Here is a 4,838-nt window from a genome sequence, read left to right as displayed (position 1 = left end):
GAAAGAGTGGTTCCATCACAGTGGGGTAAGGAGGGGTGTTGTGTACTGCCTCATAATTGTATGCAATTCCAGGAGCAAAGTAATGGCCATGCACAGTCTAGAAGCAAGGCTGGGGGCAAATGTAAAACACACATTTCTGTATTTATCTCTAATCTCTACAAAACACAAAGTTTTCAAAGGTCCTTGGCTATAGGAAATAAGGGCACGTATAAATGGGGGGAGGGGAGAGTAGGTTTTATCTTAGAGCTATTTGTGCTTGTTTCCCACAATTTGTACAGCAGGATAATGTATATCAATCTGTTTTTCTAATTAACCTCCTTTGGTTTTTTGTCATTCCTTCTTTGAGCTTCTATGATAATCGACCTCTTCATGCTTTTCATGAAAATTAGGAGTCACCCTAATTTGTCTGTGCTCTTCTAACTTTTCCTACTTTATTCTGTATGTTTCATCATTGTAAAACTGTTGAAGCTAATTAATTTGGGGTCTATTAGAAATATCTGTTCAAATTCAACATGCTCGTTCTTACCATTTTTTCAAAATTTTACTCTTCCCTGAGGTATCCTTTGAACAATATAACATCCAACAGAATCTAACCTACTTGACCCCCTTACTACATCTTGCCTGCCCTCAGAGCCTCAAGCCCTCAAAAATTCCCCAAGTTTGTTCTGTAGTTACATGGAACATTGTTTTGTTCACAATAACATCTATGTCATTTTGGAAATTATCAATAAATGCCTCAACCATCTTATACTAATATCCTTAACATCTTAAAAAAAAGTTCATTTATTTATTTCTTCTGTGAGTGACAGAGACAGAGAGACAGAGAGATTGCACCTTCACCAGGGTCTTGACATTGCTGTTCACCTCAGACTCAGCCAATCCCCAAATCATGAACATGCATATTGCTGGCATGAGTGTGAACTCAGAACAGTCCCATGTGGTTCCGTCTCATAGAGCATTGCATTTTCTCATGGGGCCACTGTGCAGGCCTGGATAGCTCTTCATATAGCTGTTGGCCTATATGACTGCTCATCCTTCAAAGTTAGGTTTCTCAAATGATACCATTTTTCCATGCCTACTTGCAGCTTTTGAAGATGAGTTTCTAATAATTTTATTAATAACTAATCAGTAACATTGGCTGAACACTTGCCATTTGCCAGAGCCTATTCTAAGCACTTTGCATTTATTAATTCCATTAACACCTGCAATAAATCCTATGAGAAGGATACAATTATTAGCTCTCCCAAATTCATGATATAGAGATCCACATATCAGTCTAGATAATTATTAAAGGACATAAGAAATGATAATAACTAGCTGCACAAAGTTATATGAGATTATCTTCTTTATAAGAATTTATAAAATATGGAAAGCAAAAAAATATGGAAAGCAATATGATATATTGTTTGAGGATCTATCTATATATGTCTCTGTATCTATCTATATATATAGTAGAGAGCATGAAAACAGGCAGAAAGTATTTATACTATCTTTAGGAAGATGCGTCATCTCTCTGGAGGGAGGAAGGGTTGATGTCATAGTAGAACACAAACAAGACTATATTCAAAATATTACATTTCTGCTAAAGTGATCAGAAGCAGATTAAGCAGAACATTCAATATATATTAAGTACATAGGGGCATTGGGTATGCTATTTTGTTCTTCTTCTTTTTTTTTCTTTCTATTTTTATAATTCAAAACAGAATATAAGGAAAGCCATGCAGTGGAAATATAGGATGGAAAGTACGTGATTTGTCGTACTCAGAAAAATCTCTTCTAAGTCATCCATACATCACTGCAACCTGACTTCTGCTCATAACCGTATGTCCGAAAGGTAAAATTAAAGTTTTAAATGGCCACTAAGTAAAATTGATGCTGAGGAAAATGGGTTGTATTCCTGTTTCTTCCTTTTTATAACCAATCTCGGTTGTGCCTAATTTAATTTAAATTTACACTTGGACCTACAATCATTTCCCTCCCTCTGAATCCTTGTGATATTTCTCATGGAGGCAGCTGTTTTGATAAAGATTCTATTGCCTTATGCAATTGCTCTGGACACTTTTGTACATATTACTTATTCTCTGCTCTGAGGATGGAAGCTTCCAGAAGCCTGTGAGCAAGCCCTACTATACTTACGAAAGTGGGGACCATGGCGCTAAATTTATAAACAGATCCTCTTAATATGCCTTATGACAATCATAATTTATATGTAGTCATCATGCTCAATGGTAGAATAAATACAATGTGTGTGTGTGTGTGTGTGTGTGTGTGTGTGTGTGTGTGTAGATAAGGGATAGAGATATTTAGATATAGGTTATGTTACTTTCATAAGTTAGAGATGGCAAAAGAACCTAATATGATTATATGTGCATGCCTTATAGACCTATCTATTGTAATGCAATATGTATATTTCTAAAACAAGACAAAACAAAGCAATGGTTGGCAAAATTTGCATTTAAACTAAAATAACTATACCAAATATAGGGTCAAATGTTGGCCATTAAATACATATGCATGTTAAATGCATTCACTTTTATTTTTTAATATCTAGTTACAGTTGGTGGTGTGGTGGTTAATGTGCTGGACTTGCACATGGTTTACTATGGTTTGAGCCCTGGACCTAGTGACTTGAAAATCACATTGGATATATGGCATGGCCATTTCCCCTGGGGGTGATCTCTCTGTTTCCCTATCTCTGTCTCTGTCTGTCCCTCTCTTTATCTCTCTAGTGAGTGCACATACCATGTCACAAAAACCTAAGCAAACAAACCCCTGTGAAACTTTGTAACTGGTCTATTAAAAAATGCTCCTTATGCTAGATGTGCATGTGTTCATGATCTGGGGCTTGCTGGGTGTAGGGGGTGTATTTCTGCGTGAGGATCCTGTGTGGGAACTTATCTCTTTTCTTTCTAACCTAGGGAAAAATAAATTTATCAACCTAAAGAAAAAATATTCCTAGTAAAAACACTAGTAAGGCTAAAAAAAAGATTAACTTTCTAATGAATAAGTAAATACCTTAATAAATTTTGGACTTTACCTTAAACAAAACAAACGAATTATGTACAACATTAGCTTGATGGAGAGATTGAAAGTGCTTAGTTACAAAGAAAAGGGGGAAAAAAAATGTACAAAGACCAAGAAAAACCATGCCACAACCTTTCCAAAACAGAACGTTCAGCTTAACAAAGTTCACACACCAAAAGCATATGGGGTAGGCAAGAATCACACAGAATTCTGTAGATTTTTCCATGGCTAGTTACATTTAATCACAGTTGCATGTTTTCAGTTTAGTTGCCATTTTATAGGGGTACAAAGAATGCTTACTTTGGTTTAAGAATTTATATAATTTGTTATCAAAATAAGGCTATCTCTCACTATTATTTCCTCTTCCTTAATCTTGGGTACTATTACAGTTTCTTTAGTATTATTATTATTACCAGAAGGTGAGTACACTCATGAGAGAGAGAGAGAGAGAGAGAGAGAGAGAGAGAGAGAGAGAGAGAGAGATAATGCCCTAAGTGGGTGTGGTCATGCTAGAACCCCCTATCCTCCATTTCTCTATCCCCTCATGATTGGGGCATACATGCACACATGCCTGGAGTGGTTTTCAAGCTACCAGGGCTGAGATTTGAATCATAATTAGCCATGAGGATCCAGCACTACATGCAGAGCACTCAGCTGCTATATTTTGGGCCAGCCTACCATGACCATGACAGTTTCTTACTAGATCTGGGCTTTCAAGAATTTAATTCACATGAGATGCTGATGAAGCATGGTGATTCAATATATTTGCTTTTGTGTGGCTGCCCACAACTTAATGCATACTAACTTGATAAGAATATTCATGTATGGATGCATTTATGTATGTGCCATTAAGTAAGGGATTTGTAAGTAATATCTACTTTAGATAGTCAATATAGTTGAATGTCATATTAATAGTTTGAAAGATAAAAGGACTGTAAATAGCCTTGATAAGCAAATGTAAAATTTTTTTCTATTTGATGTAATACTGTGTTTCTAACAGCCTTCTTGCAAAGTGGTTATTATTCATTAAGATTCATTAAATGCATTTTATCCAAATCTCCTAGACAGACAGGCTAATGGATTTCTGCTGATATGGTGATTGATGATTGATGCTAGACATTGAATATCTTTCCCCAAAGTTATACTATGGAGACTCATCCTTGGATAATAATCAGCCATAGCTATAATAGAGTTCCACAGAATAATTTGAGTTGCTCCACTGAGCATACTGTGGTAATGAACTGATTACCAGTAAATTACCTTAGTGTCATTTGCTTCCTTGACTATGTGGGTGGTTAGTACAAACATTGAATTTTATCTTGAATTCAGATCATTCTTTCTTGGTCTAACACTGTATTAAGGCTTTTTTTCATAGTCTTTACTAGAAGTATTCCTTAAAACTGTAGCTAGGTGTTTAAAAATAAAAATGAATGACTCCTACTCAACTATCTTTAACTACGTAATTCATTTAGAAAAATATTGAGAGAGAGAGAGAGAGAGAGAACAGAGAAAGAGAGAGAGAGATCCTTGTCAGGGTCTCACCAGGCCATGATCCTTCCTCCAATGTCCAGTCAGCCAGGATCATAGGTACACCTGACATGCTTAGGTTCCCTTTTGATGTGAACTCAGGCCTAATAACTCTAGGATTTTGAAGCACTTGTAACAACATGGCTGGGCCTAGAATTCATATTTAAATAAGAAGACTTTGGTGATCTTCCGTGGGTATATAACCATTTAACAAAATTAGCATCATGTGTTATTGTCTCAGATTTTCTTGCTCTCTGTTTTATCTGAATAAGTGTTATGAATCACAT

This window comes from Tupaia chinensis, unplaced genomic scaffold (assembly GCF_000334495.1).
Source record: "Tupaia chinensis unplaced genomic scaffold, TupChi_1.0 Scaffold143836_1, whole genome shotgun sequence".
Taxonomy (NCBI): domain Eukaryota; kingdom Metazoa; phylum Chordata; class Mammalia; order Scandentia; family Tupaiidae; genus Tupaia; species Tupaia belangeri.
This window is presented reverse-complemented; position numbering follows the sequence as displayed.